The sequence below is a fragment of the Muntiacus reevesi genome, chromosome 16 (genome assembly GCF_963930625.1).
Source record: "Muntiacus reevesi chromosome 16, mMunRee1.1, whole genome shotgun sequence".
Lineage (NCBI taxonomy): Eukaryota > Metazoa > Chordata > Mammalia > Artiodactyla > Cervidae > Muntiacus > Muntiacus reevesi.
Window position 1 is genome coordinate 34,197,248 of NC_089264.1, and position 18,311 is coordinate 34,215,558.

At 35.7% G+C, this 18,311-nt stretch overlaps 1 protein-coding gene across 5 annotated transcripts in view; it reads left to right on the top strand.

Moving 5' to 3' along the window:
- FAM13A (family with sequence similarity 13 member A) overlaps positions 1-18,311 on the top strand; it is a 298,485-nt gene that overhangs the window by 128,367 nt on the left and 151,807 nt on the right. The gene's annotated exons all lie outside the window — the stretch shown is intronic.

The window sequence follows — 18,311 nt, forward strand, 5'->3', positions numbered from 1 at the left end:
AACCTCCATACTGTTCTCTATAATGTCTGTACCAGTTTTCATTCCCACCAACAAAAGGAGGGTTCCCTTTTCTCCATACCCTCTCTAGCATGTATTAAGACTTTTTGATGTGAGCTATCATACATATGACAGAATTAAGGGTATAATGTGTAAAATTTTGTTTTCCTTATTAAGATAATTTCAAAATGCACATATTTGTTTTGCTACTGAGAAGAAAAACTCATTTAACTGAAATATATCATGAGAATTTATTTGATACACCCAGAAGAGTGATTGCATTAATTTTAGAGCCCCTTTCCAAATCTTAAATCTTTTAAGTAGAACTTCTCCCATATACTGGGCTTCCCTGGTGGCTCAGAGGGTAAAGCGTCTGTCTGCAATATGGGAGATCCAGGTTTGATCACTGGGTCTGGAAGATCCCCTGGAGAAGAAATGGCAACCCACTCCAGTATTCTTGCTTGGAGAATCCCATGGACAGAGCAGCCTGGTAGGCTACAGTCCACGGGGTCGCAAAGAGTCGGACACGACTGAGCAACTTCACCCACTCAGTCACTCACTCTCCTGTATACTAGGTGTATATGATGTTCCTAACTGGCCAGTGTATATTTTGAAATTTTATTTATTTTTGGCTGTGTTGGATGTTCTTTGCCATGCCCAGGCTTTCTCTAGTTGTGGAGAGAGGAGGCTGCTTTCTAGCTGTGGGCCACGGGCTTCTCACTGCAGTGGCTCGTTTCAGAGCCCAGGCTGTCGGACACATGGGCTTCAGTAGTTGTGAGCAGGTTCAGAAGCTCTGGTGCGCGGGCTTAGTTACCCTGAGGCGTGTGGAATCTTCCCAGACTAAGGATCAAACCTGTGTCCCCTACATTGGCAGGAGAATTCTTAACCACTGGACCGCCAAGGAAGTCCTGTGATATTTATAGAGCTACTTTTTGTTTTTCTCCAATTCTAAGAAAAAATTTTCTCCAAATTTTCCCGAGTACATTGTGGGCAAAATTTTAAAGGATTCTTGTCTTTACTTTTAATTGCACATTATTATAAAAATGATTTTGGCTTTATTTTTACAGGCAAATCAAGTTAAGTGTGAGTCATTACTTAGTATCTTACAGTAAGAGGCTACAGTTATTTTTTTTTTAATTTTTTTAAAAATCTTTTTTAGGAAACTTTTTCCACCTTTTTTTCTGGAAAATTGTTTTAACTACTATGCTTTTCTTTCCAGATCAGACTGTTTTTTTAATCTTTTTCACTAATATATTTTCCATACAAATTTACATAACTTCAGTTCTCCAGAAGAAATCTTGTTTACTGTTAAAAATTCAGTGTCAAAAATATGCTCACCAAAACAAATGCATTGAAAAATATAGGATTTCAGAAACATTTTTAGGTAACATTTGCTCGTTATCTTCATTTTTATTGGTATACCTACTTTTAGGTGAAGAGACCTTAGATGAATCACTTTCTAAATGTAAGATAATCTTGAAACCTATTGTAAAAATTGTTTGATGAGATTCTCTTATTCTTATGAAATTAATCCAATTTGGAATATTTCAGGCATATAGAGAATCAGTAATTAATGTGCATTGATTACCCTCTGTGAGTCTCATTGTATTGTTCATGACCAAGCTAATAGAGAAATTGCTTCATTAATTAATCTGCAGTTTGTGACTTTAGCTTTTTTGTGGTCTTACATGAGCAGGTTTAAATTTACATGAGCATGCTGATCTTAGCTTAGCTTTGCTTACTTTAGAGGTGATTAAAATCCTTGTAGTTTCAAATCCCCAGAAATGAAGCAGAGCATGTGAGCTATACACATGCTTATAAGGCACACAAGATTATAAGGCACTAACTCTTTCCCCCAGATTGTATTAAAGATCTTTTTTCTAGCAGTTGATCTTTGAAAAGTGAAGCTGAAAACACCTTCAAAATATAGTTGATATAAAAAACAAAATGTGGATGGTGTGTCCTTTCTAGAATGACTTAGGGAACTATGAGAATGATGTGTATCCTTGGTACTAATGTTACTTCATTTGGCCTCCATAGCGGTCTTTCTCAGACATCTCTAGTTACAGCCGTATGTGCCTTGGACAGCTAAATATTTCTGATCCCTATATGGCTAGAGATGTAAAATGGTAATCCAGAAATGGCATGTGTCCCATTGGCTCTGGAGATGTCTCTCTAGTCTAAACCATCTGTCCCCATCTGTGTTCCCTCTGCTAGCTGTTGGGGAAAGCTCTTAGGCAATGGGGAGGATTGTATTTCTCTCCCATACATAGGAAAACCTCTTCTTGACCTGAGTCCGCTGGAAAAAATAAATGACACCTTCATTACACAGTGCCATGATACTTCCTGGATGAGCAATGATCACCAGCCCTGTTAGTTCAAGGACATGCTCATATAACTATTTCATGCCCCATACGGGATAGACTACATATGCAAACAAGTAACTGGAATAGACAATATGGAAGGGAACATCAAACAGATTTTTAAAGAGGTGTAAAACATAGACATAGTTTCTTGTAACCTAGTATGATCATGATTTGAGGAGAAGAGACAAAATCTTCTGCCTAATACAAATGCCAGTGACTCTAAATAAGCCTCATAGCTCATGTTCATTGGTCACAGTATAAACCCTGAAGAGGATCCAGGAACTGAGGGAAAAAAACCTATCTTTCTTCTCTCTCTCCTTGGTGTATGACCTAGACTTCCCACTGAACTTGCTATGTTCTTGACCTAGGTTAAAAAAAGAGTTCAGGCCATTGTGTAAGAAGGACTGTCCAATTAATTCAGTGCTGGGTGAAGGTATAAAATACAAGATAATCTGTTTCCTTTCTGATTCCCTGATAGCTCAGTTGGTAAAATTAAAATTACAAGCACATAATAGTTTTAGTTACTGAATTCTCCTAGTGCTTTTATAGATGTTTCTTTTAGTAAACCAAGTCATATTAACTATAAAATGTGTGATAAAAATAGTGTAGTTATCAAGTAAACAGTTACGTAGTAGAAGCAACTGTTAAATTATTTTTATTTTCAGAGGTTAGTGATTTCAGGGATCATGCAACATTTATGAAGGAGATTTTATTCAAGATGAAACCAGTTGTCACATTTGTAGTTTCTTAAATGATTTTTTAAATGCCTATGCCTATTAGCAAAGTAAACTGGAAACTTAGACTAATGTGAATTTTGAGAAATTTTAGTGACAGTATAATTAAATTTACAAATTCAGTCATTTAATAAGCATTTAATTTTACCAAGATTCAAAGTTATTTTAAAGTCATTGTTAATGGATGTGAATGTATTTTGTGGTTGCTTTAATTTATAAAACATTCTAATTAGCATTCTGCTTTTCCACTGAACATTGTTTCAGTATCTGTTTCCATGCATCAACTTAGTTTGTGTGCTTATTTAATAAAAGTAATAGTAGTAGTAGCAGTAATAGTGATGATTGCTAATACTGATCAAGTGCCAGACAATATACTTAATATATATATATAATCTAATAATCATAGCATTTTGTATGTTGTCATACCATATTCAGCTATTTTGAAATTTTGAAACTGCTTTTAATTATCATTAGTATAAAAAGCCTTACTTGATAAATGTTAACCAAAGAGTAATTTTTAAGCACTTTTATTTTCTTAGGTTTTATGACCTATAATAGAATTAAAAGATACAAATTGTTTTATGATTAATATACCCTAACATACCATCTCTCCTCCCTGTTTTGAAATTGTTTACAATTTCAATATATGTTTTTGCAGATTAACTGAATGCCTGTATGTATATATAATAGATATCATAATTTTGAAGGTTTTACAATTGTGTATTAAAATGTACAGATGTACACCTTCTGCAGTTTTCTTCTTCCTGTTCAATAAAATGTGTCCTATCAATATTCACTTTCAGTAAGAATATATAATACAGTTTACTTAGGTATTCTAGATTTTTCTAATACTTAGGTTGTCTCCAATATTTAGATGACTTCCAGTATTTTGCTATTACAGATCCATTTTAAGTGAGTAATTTTAACATTACACTTTTTGCACCTATAAAAATAGGATCATATGTAGGTACATCTTGACCATGTATTACGAATACTCTTAAAATGGGCCAGTTTACATGTTCAGCGGCTGTGTGTGACTGTTTCCATTTTTCACATTCTCTCAAATCCTTGGTAATATCAAAGTTCTTGTGGTTGTTTCCCCCAATCTAATGAGTGTAGGAAACAACTTGCTATTGCCTTAGTTTGAATTTCTCTAATTTCTTGTCATCACAGAGACATTTATTTTTCACTGAATATCCTGTGTTTCTCCATTTCCCAGCCCCACTGCAAGTAGGTGAGGCCAGCCAAATACTTTTGACAGTAGGCTGTGAGCAGAAGTGACAACTCTCAAAGGCTTTTTCAGCCCTTCCTCATAGTACTTTAATTAGACAGTGGAACATGCATCTACGGAGCTGCCTGTCTATTTGCACTGGATCTGTGTCATGACTTAAAAACAAACCTCTGGTTTGTTACACCACTGAGATTTCTGAGTTAATTTGTCCCTTCCCTGTAATATAGTCTACCACATGGGCACTGTGTTTTTTATGTGTTTATGTTTTCATATGTTTATTAAGCGTTGATCATATTTGTGATGATTAATCTGTGTGCTGTTTCTCCTACCATTGCAAATTTTGCTATTTGGTTGTTTTCTTTGTTTCTTAATGATTTATGAGAGTTTGCTATCTATTGTCAGTTACATGTATTCCAGATACTTCCGCCCAGTTTTCTGGGTTTTTTTCATATTGAATAGAGTGTCTTTTAATGTTTGAAAGCTTTTTATTTCAATGGACTCAGATTCATCAGTTTTGGGGCTTTGTGCTTTTTTACATCTTGTTTAAGAAATCCTCACCTACTTTGAGGTCAGTTCAGAAATCTTTTTTATTATTTTCCAAAAGTCTTAAAGTTTGCTTTGCATATATATAGGTCTTAGTTCATTTGAAATTGAATTTTGTGTATAGCATAAGGTAGGATCCTAATTTGATAGATGAAAATCAATCAGCTCAGTGTATTTGTTCAATAGTTCATCTTTCCTCCACTTTTTGAAATAGTGTTTCCATTGTATGTCAAATGTTTTTATGTCTGTTTCTGTACTGTATTATTTGTTGCTTTTCCTTTGTGTTTCTTTTATTTCATTACCCCAGTGTCTTAATTAGTGATATCTCGTAGTATATATTTTGTCAACTTTTTCTAATTGAAAATTATCTTTGCCATTCTTGGTCCTTTGCTTTTGCAATTAAATATTGTCAAGTTTTATGAGAAATTTTACTTAGAATTTAAAGTGAATTAGTTTCATGAACATGGTGTTCTGTCAATGACCATCATGTAACTTTCTGTTTACTCAGATCCTCTTTAATGTCTTTGATTTTTCTTTTAAATTATAATTTTCTTCTAACTATTCCCCAAATTATAATTTTTGTTCTAGATCTCCTTTTTGTAGATATTATAAATGGAGTACTTATATCTTCAAACTTTGTTTCTGATGTCTTCAAACTTCGTTGCTGATATTCAGTGTTGAAACTGATTTTTTTTTTTTTATTGTAGTGGTTTTTGCCATACATTGACATGAATCAGCCATGGATTTACATGTATTCCCCATCCCGATCCCCCCTCCCATCTCCCTCTCCACCCGATCCCTCTGGGTCTTCCCAGTGCACCAGCCCCGAGCACTTGTCTCATGCATCCAACCTGGGCTGGTGATCTGTGAAACTGATTTTTATTGTTGACTTCATATCTGAAAATCTTGTGCTCGATTCGGCAGCACATATACTAAAATATATCTGAAAATCTTTTTTCAAATTTTTATTAGTTCTAATATTTTGTTGAGCAATTCTCTTTGATTTCCTTTGTAGACAATCATATCATCTGGAAATAATGAGAATTGTTTATTCCCTTTCAAGTCTCTTATTTAATTTCTTTTCTATTGTGCTATGTTCCAGGACTGCCAGTATAAGGTTAAGTAGAAATGATAATAGCATGCCTTCTTGCATTGCTTCCTAAGGGAAAGTTTCTACATTTGATTTTTATATATAATCATGGCATTTTTCTTTTCGTTTTGGGGGGGGGGCGGTGAGGGACGGGGGTCATTTTTTTGCAATTCCAGGCACATAGCAGACCTCTGATAAAATCTTGAAAATGAACATGTAAATTATTTGCGTCTTGTTTTTTGTTTCATATGAAAGTAATTAGTGTCCATATGTTTTCATATACGTTTTTCTTCATACACACAGTCATTAGGTTTATGATGTTTGCTTTCAGTGCTTGGTAGGTATGTTTTATAAACTTATATTTTGCTAAGAATTTTATTTTGAGTGAATGTTAAATTTTAGCAAATGTTCCTTCACATCTGTTACGATCATTGCCTGGTTTTTCTCCCATATTCTTTTATTGTGGAGAGTTATATTCACAGATTTTCTAATCTTAAAGCAGCAGTGCCTCACTGGAATAAACCAGTTCTGAACCTGACCTTGATACATGTTTTTAAATACCTTGAAAGTTTTGGATAACTGATGTTTTACTTAGTATTTTTGCATCTAAGTTAATAAAATGTTTTGTTTAATCTATTTTTGGTATAAAAGTTGTGCTAGCCCAATAAAATGAACTGAGGAGAATCTTTTCTACTCTGTGAAACAATATAAGGTGAGGGTTTATCAGTGCCTTCATTATTTGATAGAATATATCTATAAACATGTCTTGGTCTAGTGAAGTTTACTGATTTATGTGTTTTTAATTTTGTTTTGCTTTTTAAATTTGTTTGGCAAATTGTTTTTTAGCTGCTTATTCAGTTTATTTTGGGCTTGTAGTCCTATTCATGTTTTTATTAATTCTTAATTATTAGTTTTTTATTAAAATATAGTTGATTTATAATATTATATTACTTCCAGGTACATAATATAGTCATTCAATAGTTGTATAGATCGTATTCCATCCGTAAAGTTTTTATAAAATGTTGGCTATATGCCCTGTGCTGAACAAGAGGTCCTGGTAGTATATTTATTTTATGTGTAGTAGTTTGTACCTCTTAATCCTCTGCCCACAGCTTTCTTCTCTCCCCTTCCCTCTCCCCAATAGTAACCACTAGTTTGTTCTCCATATCTGTGAGTCTGTTTCCGTTTTCTTATATTTATTCATTTGTTTTATATTTTAGATTCCACATACAAGTGATAAGAGAGTGTTTGTCTTTCTCTGTATGACTTATTTCATTAAGCATAATGCTCTTTAGGACCATCCATGTTGTTACAAATGGCAAAATTTCATTCTTTATTATGGTTGGATAGTATTCCTTTACAGGTACGTGTGTGTGTGGACACACACATCTTCTTTATCCATTCACCTGTTGATGGACCCTTAGGTTGTCTCCATGTCTTGGCTATTGGAAATAATGCTGCTGTGAACATTAAGGTGCATGTATCTTTTCAAATTAGTCTTTTTATTTTCTTAGCATATATACCCAGAAGTGGGATTGCTGGATCATAGAATAGTTCTATTTTTAGTTTTTTGATGTTATATTTTCTAGAAAATAGTCTATTTTAATTAATTTGGCATAAAAATTTTAATGTTTCCTCTTATTTTTAAAATCTTTATTGTAGTCTTTAAAAAATCTTTATCTGTTGTCTTTTTTCAGTTTTACTATTATCTTGGGGCATTTTCTTGTTTGTCTTTGATTAGGATTGCTAGAAATTTGTTTGTTTTCTGAGACTCTGCAGCTTTTAGTTTGGCTGATTCTTTATTGTATTTGTTTCCCTGATTCATCAACCTCTGTTACTATTTACTCTATTATTCTTAAGGTAGATCTTTTTTCTTAATGTTTATCACTTTTTCCTCCACAGACATATATTTTAAATACATTTTCTGTGATGTGATACTGAAGCTTAATGACCAATTCTTTTAAATATATTTGCTTTGCTTATTAACAACCTCTTCTGATGTGTCGAGTGTCTTTGTTACATTAGAGAGTTCTTTTAGAATCATGTCATTTCCTTCCTTCCTTTTATTTTGGTAATACTTTCACAATGCCAGGACATAGTGAACCCTTAATAAATAATTAAGAACAAATAAATCAATAAATTCTTAAATTTTATATCATATAAAAGCAGTATCATTTGCGTGTGTGATTATAGAGAATTTGTGCTTGTAAAAATCTAGTAAAATTTAGTACATTTTCCTGTGGAAAGAGTTCAGTAACCACTAAACACAATTATTTCTGGAATTTAAGATTCTGGGCTTTATTTCTTTTCCTGATTTGTTCCTTTAGAGCTTTTCATCTAATAATTTACCATCTGCTTTGTCTGCCCCCATATGTTTGTGCATACAGATATATGTTTATTTCACCAGATAGAAATGTTCTGTATTTTTCCATCTTCCCTATATAGGTGCTGGATGATAAAATTCTCTTTGCCTCTTTCATTATCTCGGGAAATCACTTTGCAAACCTATCTCTTCAGTGCTAAGTAGTGTAAAATTTTCAAAAGTGAATACTTTTGTTTATTTATTACTAGTTATATCTATGACTGAATCTTTTATTTTTTGCAAGCATATTCTTTATTTAGTTTCATAAATCACCACTAATCTATTTGAAGAATTCCTGGAATCTCTTTATAATTAGTGACATAGAGATTCAGTTATTTAGATAGTATTCTCCTATGTTTTATGATATTTTAAAACATATATATGCATGCATGCTAAGTCACATACATATGTTATCAAGTAAAAAATAATACAGAGTTAAATAGTCATTTTAAAAGATAATACAAATATGGTATATCTGGGTGTACCTGCATAATCTCTTAACTTATTAACTTGGCTAATTTAACCTCTACACTTAGCCTCTTTCCAGATGCTATAACCTGCTGTGACCCCAGGTCAAGGAATGGAGGGACCTCTATGAAATGTCTCTTGACTAGCACTGGTGTGTACACAGAGCATAGCTGGCTTGGTCTCACTGGTCCTAAGAACCCAGCTTCCTAAGTCTGGGTCTAGATCCTTGCTCGCTGACTTTCTACAACCAAAATGATCTCCTCTTGCATATCTGCTCTGCTTTGAGAAACAGCCTGAAGCTCATGCTCAGTTTGGGCATGTCATCTCATCTCTTCTGCACCGTGTGCCTGGGATGCAAAGTTAAAAAGACTCTGTTTCTTACCTGGAGGAACTGGAGCCCAGACATATATACTAGCAACTAAATTAAGACATCACTATGCCAGACCAATTTTCTGATCTCAGATCTCCTTTTGAGTTCACTGTCGTATTTGGCAAACAACCAAATCTTAACCTGATTGCCATGATTGCTCATTAACCCTAACGATCTCACTGACCTTTTTGTTCCAATTTCCCCTGGTTTGTCCTGTTCAATAAGTATGACCAGTCCAATCACAATCATTGGTGACAACTTTTGTAACAGTCCCATAATATTAATGACTTCATTTATAAAGTTTATTTCTCACTCCTGTCACAGTCCAATGCAGCTGGAGGATGATTTATAGGTAGAAAATGTCCAAACAGTGATTCAGGTCTCGGGCTGCTTCCATCTTTCAACTGTGTCATCTAAAAGGTGGCTTCTAATATCAGGAGTGAAAAAGAAAAACAGTGTGTGCAGAGTTCATAGATACTTAACTGCCTTAGCACAGAAGCAACTATTGTCCCTTCTGCTCACATTTCAGAACTCAGTAACATATGTGGGAATCTGTAAATGTAGTTTTCCAGTGTGCCCAGGAAAAGGAAGATGAACTAGGAATTGATGAGTACATAACATTGTTCTTGCTACAGCCTGCCCTTCTGTTTGCCAAATACATTTTTTCCATTTCTCTTACCCTGCAGAAAACATACTCAGTCCTTCCGCATGGATGAAAATCCAAAGAACCAGCCAATCATTACAACCAATTCAATCTCCAAAGTATCTAGGAGACACATCAATGCTTCATCAGGTCTAGACATGGTTCTCCTTGTTCTGAGACTGTGAAATTAACAGACAAATTGTCCATCCCTCCACACACATCCTTCCCAAGGACAAACAGTCCCACTCTCACTCCAGAACACACACATACATGTCCACAGAAGTCATGGAGGCACTTTCTGTGAGGAATTGCATTTCCTTTTTCTCTCTGAAAGCTGCCTTCACCTTTTAGAATTTCCTCCTTGTCGTTATTCCCCTGTTAGTGCAGTGATTGTATCTTCCTTAAACTACAGCTTGCCTCCTGTTCGTGAAAGTTTGGTGTCTCAGGAATTGTTTTACCTCTTAGCACAGCAAAGACTTCTTTAGTTTGGCCTGATATTTTTTTGTGGTAATAGTAGTGGTTTGTTGATTCTTTTGCTGTGATGTGAGGCTAGGTTTATAGTAAACTCTCTGCAAATGTAAAAACATGATTAACATCCAATCAGTTAGCTTTCAGTCATTTCCATGAGGCAGTTAAAACCCTCAAAGTATGTTGTTTTCTCCTCTGTCTTCAAAGCTCATGGGAATTCCTCCTTAGAAGAAATTAACCAGAATCCTACTGGCAAGGGATTCTGGGAAATGCAGTTTCCTTGCTTCACACCCCATGCCGTACACAGCTGTTTTATAGAATCACATGAAATTATGTTTCAAATGAGTACAACTAAACTGTCTGTGCCATTAAATTGATTCCAGTTGACTTTGTGGAAGAAATAGAGGTTAAGTCAAATTTTTGTGTAAGAGAAAGAGGGTTTTAGAACAGTAACAAAAAAGGCACATGTATGAACAAAAAGATACTAATTATTAGAGGGTTGGGGATTTGTTTTGGCCAGGTTTGATGACAAGAGGAGAGTGAGATGATTTTAAAAATAAAGAGATCTTTGGCTGTGCATGTTACAGAAGCACCTCTGTCACTCAACAGTAGTGTGTCCTGAGGCACATTACAGAAGACTTTGCAACCTCAGTATTCTAACTTATGAAAGATAATAACATAATCATCATCATATAGATGTCACTTTTGGAGTATTTTACTGTTTGCTGTTGCTAAGTCACTTTAGTAGTGTCCGACTCTCTGTGACCCCATGGACTATAGCCCACCAGGCTTCTCTGTCCATGGGGTTTTCCAGGCAAGAATAGTGGAGTGGGTTGCCATTTCCTCCTCCAGGGGATCTTCCCAACCCAGGGATGGAACCAGTGTCTCTTAGTTCTCCTGCATTGGCAGGCAGGTTCTTTACCACTAGCGCCACCTGAGAACTGTTTGGTAGACACCGTGAAAAATACTTCTGATACTACTTTATTAAACCTTCATGGCACTATAAGATAAAAATTACCTTTATCAATCTATATTGCCTAGGTTACACTTCAATAATAAAGCAATCCCATAATCCTAGTGGCTTAAAGCTACATTTATTTCTTGCTCATGCTACCTATCCAATTTAGATTGACAAGTGGGCTCTGTTTGTTCTGGTTGCTGGAGAGTCTTTTCTGACAGAGTAACCCATCTCAAATGTGGCCATTGTGGTGTCAGAGGAAAGAGAGTTGTGTGGGATCTTGCATTGACAATTAGATGCCTTGCGTGCGTGCACGCTAAGTCGCTTTAGTTGTGTCCGACTCTTTGCAACCCCATGGACTGTAGCCCGCCAGTCTCCTCTGTCCTTGACTCAAAAATAATTTCCTCTCTTCTGGTCATAACTCATTTAGCCGGAACTAATCATATTGCATCACCCACCCACAACGAAAACAGGAAATACAGCTCTATTATACGCTTGGAAGAAACTTTAACAGTACTTACCAATATCTTCATTTTTCTTCTTTCTTTATAGATGAAGGACTTCCCTATAGCTCAGATGGCAAACAAATCTGCCTGCAATGCAGGAGACCTGGGTTCGATCCCTGGATCAGAAAAAACTTCTGGAGAAGGGAATGGCAACCCACTCCAGTATTCTGGCCTGGAGAATCTCATGGACAGAGGAGCCTGGCGGGCTACAGTTGGTGGGGTCGAAAAGAGTCAGATACAACTAAGTGACCAACACTTCTACTACTTTAACTATTCTTACCAATACCTTCATTTTTCTTCTTTCCTTATTCATGAGAAAGTGGAAGCCTAAGAGAAGCTAGTTAATTTTCCCAAGGTTGTATGGATAATAAGGGCCAGACATATTTGAACCTAGAGATCAAACTCTTTCCCCTCATAGTGCCTCTCCCATTTCTGTAGTCCTCCATGGTATATTGCATTATTCTGCCACTATGGCAGAGAAGTTGTGAGAATTAAAGTTTACCAGTAATTGATGTACTGCCTAGGACATGGAGTGAGCATGCAGGGCCTTGTGGTTACCTTTTTTCTTCATTATTTTTTTTTTTACTTCTTTACCCACAACTTAGAGTCCTCTTTAAGTGCAAAAGCTCTGAACTGTTTCTGTAGTGACTTTATTTTCTCCGTGATGACAGCCGCTCTTCTCAGTTATCTACATGGGACATGTCCTGTGTGTAAAGGTGTGCAGTTGTGCATGACTTCATATTCTCATCAGCCATTCTGAAAACCGTTCTATATGTCAACTAAACTTTTAGGATACAGGACTTTCTCAGGCTGTCCTACCAAACTCTCAATGTAATAAGATAATTCTCAATGTAATAAGATAATTCTCAATGTAAAGATAGGCTTTAGAGGGGTATCCTAGGAATCCAACAACTTTACAAATACTGAAGATATTATTATGGAAAATTATAGGTTAAGTTTCATATTAGGCCACAAAGTTTGGACTAATGTAATGAATATTTACTGTTTCACACTATCAGATGCAGATGTAAAATGTACTTGTTTTTTAAGGCCTCTTATACCCAGAATTTATAGGCATTGAATAACTAGAAGTGCTAAAGAAGTTTCTTAAAACCATCACTAAATACGGCCTCAGTTCTTATAATCCTGTCATTAGCTTTACCTAGTTATTATATTGAAGAATCAATATTGAGAGAATGTTTGTTTGCTTTGCCTCTTAAAATTTCAATGGAATGAATATTAAATAAGAGAACAAAATTCTCGATGTGGAATATAACTCGACTCCTTTAAACTGATTAATTGAAGCAACTTTGCTTCCTATTTTGATATATATGGTACATTGGAAATAAAATGAATTACTTTTCTGTTCACAAAATTAAAATTACTGGTGTAGTGATAGTAATACCAATATAGAGCTTTCTATTTCCAAATTAAACAGGTTACTGGTTTCATAAATAGTCTCTTTATGGGAACAGAACTTTTCTTAAAAGTTCCACATTGCATCACCTAAAATATATCTCCATCCCACAGAGAGTGGGTCAGGAAATGTTCAAAAAGGAAAAAAAATGTCTACTCACCTAAGTAAACTTAAGTGAGTACCACTGTTGGACTCACTGGGAGGGAACGTGTTAAGGGAGGGATGCAATTAGGGAGTAAGATTCAAGTAAAAGTAGAGGTGGACTGAAGAGGACCTTGAATAGGAGATGGTGCTCATAATTTTACACCTTACTAAACCAATAGCGGGGAATCATTGAAGATTTCTTTTGTTAATTTCATTATAAAAGGCAAATTACATTGAAAAAGACAATAAAGGAAAATAGCAAAAATCTAGCTCCTGCCTTTCTACTTCTATTAATATAATCATTATTAGAATTTTAGTAAATAATTTTTGCCTCTTTTCCTACATAGATGTGAATGGATTTGAAAAATATGTAAGCAATTTTATTTTCTACTGTTTTCCCTTAATATATTTTATAAGCATTTTCTTTGTTAGTACAGATTTCATAATAACAGTGGTAATCATTCTCACATTATTGTATTTCAGATTTTCGGTGATTATAAATACAGTGTGGTTAAACACTGTTCAGCATAAAGTTTATTTCTTAGCAAGAATTATGTCCTCAGGATAGATTGCTAAAAGTGGATTTACCAGTTCAAAAGATAAAAATACTTTTATGGCCCTTAAAACCTATTGCTAAGTTAAATTTTTACTAAAGAGTTATAAAAATTTACACAGCCACTGGAAAATATGAGAGTGCCAATTGCATACATCCTCATCAGCATTAGGTATTATGATTTAGTTTTTGTCTATGAGCCAAAAGGACTAAACCTAAGACTTCATTCTAAATTGCTTACTTCATATATTGCTAACAAAATTTCATGTATTTCTGCATGTGTGCATGCAAAGTGCAGAGCATACATGCTTCAGTCATGTATGACTGTTTGAGACCCTGTGGACTGTAGCCTGACAGGTTCCTCTGTCCATGGGATTCCTCAGGCAGGGATACTGGAGTGGATTGCCATGGCCTCCTCCAGTGGATCTTCTTGACCCAGGGATCGAACCTGTGTCTCTTATGTCTCCTGCATTGGCAGATGGGTTCTTTACCGCTAGTGCCACCTGGGAATCCCATATTTCTCTATACAGGCTTACTATGGTTTACATTTCCTCTTTTGGTATCTTTCATTTCAACGTACTTATCCATTTAGCTCTCAATTGCAATCTTAGTGTCTTTCTTAAGAAGCTATGAGAATTAATTGTATATTAAAAATACTAGCAGTGAACGTTTGTGATAAAAGAAGTGAGGGGACCAGACATAAGTGTATATTAAGATTAATCTGCTTATGGTCTACTGAATAGATTTTAGAACAGAATCACCAGTGAGAAAAATTCTGTATTACATTATTTTTTAAAATGATGCTGGTCTGACACTAGGCAGAGTTGTTTTTTATTCTCCCATTTCATTCATATTACAGTATGATAATGCTATATTTTTCAAACCATTTTCCCCTTTAAATTTTCATCATTACAGTAAATTTTCATGACATAAATGTTACCTCTTCAGGAAGAAAGAAGCATAGAGAAATAGTTTTCTTTAGATCATAAGCTCAGGATGGAAACATACATTTATACTGCCAGAGTCTCAGTTTAATCTTGAGTTCTGAAAATTGGCATAATCAGAGAGAATGTAAATACATGAATTATGCATATTATTGCAAGTAGTTCTATTTTATCTTGGCCCACAGTGATTTTGCTTATGTATTCTGAATTTTGCTCACCTTCTGAGGTTAGTCCTTTTGATCATTTCACGCTGAGTCATGTCTGTTTTGATTATTGCTTATCTTTGTCTTACCAGACATTTAGCCTCTATTGTTTGGCTTGCATCATTTACTTATTTCTTCAAAATAATAATTGTTTACATTATGACAGGCACTGAACTAGAAGATAAGCACATAGATTTTAAACTTGGTAGTGGAGTTTTCAATCCAGTGAGGAACAGAGACTGACTCTCAAATATTTAGTTGCAAATTAAATGAGTTGCTAGGAAGGAAAATAGCATACACTGATAGCCTGTAACAGTGGTACCTGATTTAAAGGTATGATGCATCCAGGGAAGACCTCTTAAAGGAGGTTACATTTCTTCTGAGACCAAATAGGAGTGAAAGTAGGTGAGGAAGGAATGGAGGTTGGGGGTAGAGAATTTTTAAACATTGTGACAACATGTGGCAAGGATCTAGGGAGAGATGGCTGAACAGAGGCTGCTTGGGGGAAGGCTGAAGTCCCCTGAGAGTAGCAGAAAGCACCTCGCCTGAGACTGAAGAAGGGTTTTGTAGGCTGTTGGGGCATTTTGCCAAGACAAAATGAGAAACCATTGGAGAGTGACAGTCACTCTGTCGTGTCTGACCCCATGAACTGTAGCCTGCCAGGCTCCTCTGTCCACAGAGTTTTCCAAGCAAGAATGCTGGAGTGGGTTGCCATTTCCTACTCCAGGGGATCATCCTGACCCAGGGATTGAACCTGGGTCTCCCACATTGCAGACAGATTCTTTACTGTCTGAAGTCACAAGAGAAGCTTTAGATACAGAAAACTGCCACAAAATTTATGTTTAGAAAATATAAATCTAGTTCCTATGTGATGAATAAAGTCAGGAGAAAGCAAAAATGAAAGTAGGAAAACCAGTCGGGCAGCAATTGCAGTTATTGGAGCAATAATGTATGGAAGCCTGGAATGGATAGAGATGAGGAAGGTGTACTTATCTGGAGTCTTTATTAACGACCTAACTAGAACTGGGTGATGGATTTGGTGTGAGAAGTGAAGGAAAGGCAGTTGGCAAAGATGGCTCTCCGGTCCCTGGTCTGGTGAACCAACTGGCTGGAGACCATGTACCTGATGGTTTGAACCCCAGGTCCGCTGCATGCTCTGCAAGCTTTCTGCTTTAGCGTCACAAGCTTCCAAATAGATCGCGGTTGGATATAGGTTTGGAGCTCAGGAGAGGTCTGAACAAAGGTACAAGATTAAGATTCATTAGCATATTTTTGGAATATGGTGCATACATGAGGTGTCAAAATCTTCCCTCTATAATAATTTGAAAACTAAGGAAAGCCTAGTGTAATAAATTTAAAAATTTATTCTTTGCTTAAAATGTCAATACTGCTCTGCCTGTGTTGAAGTCATCGAGAAATTATGTATGTACCGAGTAACCAAGATAGAACTTTTATTGTAAAAGGGTGTGTTGCAGAGGGAACAGCACGTACAAAGGGAAGGAGAGAGCCTGCATGTTTATAGTCTTGCAGTTTAGAGAATATAGTGTGTCTAGGGAAGTGGCAGGAGATGGACATGCACAAATAGTCTGCTGCAATTTATATGATGTCAAAGAGTTTGGATTATAGACTATAGGAAGCAGAAAGCCATAGAAGAGTCTTTGTCAGGGAATAAGATCAGGTCAACAGAGAGAGTGAATGAAAAAGGAGGAGACTCATGAGGAAGCTACAGTCCAAATGAGAACTGGGAAGGGCCTGACTAATAGGTAGGGAAGGAAAGTAAATAGATAAAAAGCCTCAGGACTTGGTACGAGGCAAGGAAACAGGAATGAATGCCTTCCAGGTGGACATTTTCTTCCAGATGGACATTTCAGATGGACATTTTCTGCATTCATCAAGGTGAGAACTAAAAGAAAAGGAACTTACTTGAGGGCTGGGAAGCTGATGGTTTAGTCTTGGTCTTGTAGAGTTGTGGCTATTTGCGGAAAATGTAGAGGGGTTCTCTCATAAAATGCTAAGACTAACAAAAACATGTTTTGACTGAACATTCATACAGGCTTTGACAGGGCAGATACAAGCATAACATCATGTTTATTGATTAGGCCTTAGCAAAAAGTTAAAAGACTGCCTGTGAATCATTTCTTCAAAATCAGGAAATGGAGACAAGACAACCAACTTGGTGTTGGCATCTTAACATACCCAGCTACATTTGGAAATTTTGAAGTGATTCTTGGTATAATAAAATGTAATTATATTCCTTAAAGTTTCAAAAAGTTGGTTTTCAAGAAAATCTCCATTATGTGTTGTCCATTGAGACATCAGTTTTCTTTTTTGGTTAACAGTTGTGGTTTGTTTTTCACCTGTAGACCCATAATGTTGATGGGTACAGATTAGTAGATAGCTTATTTTGTTTTTAACATTTTGTCACATCTACTTTCTCTCTCCTTTTTGAAAATAATTTTCAGACATCATGTTTTCAACATATATCTCATAAAAACCAAGGACATCTTAATTCCATTATTGTACTGAAGAAACATAACATTGATAAAATAAATATAGGATAATTTTTAGTCCTTATTCAAATTTCTTCAGTGGTACCCCAAATGACTTTAAAGTCCACCACCTGATCAAGGATCCAGCATTGAGTTTATTGCCATAGGTAGTATTAGATCCCTTTAATCTAGAACAGTCACCCTGCCTTTTTTTTTCCTTTATGATACTGGCATTTTTGAAATTTTCAAAAGACTCTTGAACAGTTGTCATGGGACAGAACAAAGGTGGACAAACCAGTTCTTTGGTCAAGACCCACCACTTGTTTTTGTAAATAAAGTTGGATTGAACACAGCCACACCAGTTCACACAACAGAAAGGTGCATAGCTATAACAGAGACTTTATAGCCTGCAAAGCCGAACATGTTTACTATCTGGGCCTGTACAGAAAAGTTTGCCAACAGTTATTGCGGAATGTCCCATAGTTTAGTTTTATCACACTGTTTCTTCTTATAGATCGAGGGTGACCTTTTTGTTGTGTGCTTTCCATTGTGTACCAGAAACATATAATGTCTGTTTCGTTATTTGGTGCTAAATTTGATCACTTGGTTTAGGTGGTGTCTTGCCAGATCTCAAGTTAATCTGCCAGTTTCATGGTTGCTATAGGAAACATGAGACTCCTAAGTTTGAGATGAAGGACACCTTCTTATTCCGTGCAATAGCAATGTTGTTATTGTTCAGTCACTAAGTCTTGTCCAACTCTGTGACCCCCATATACTGCAGCACGCTAGGCTTCCTTGTTTTACACTATCTGCCAGTGTTTGCTC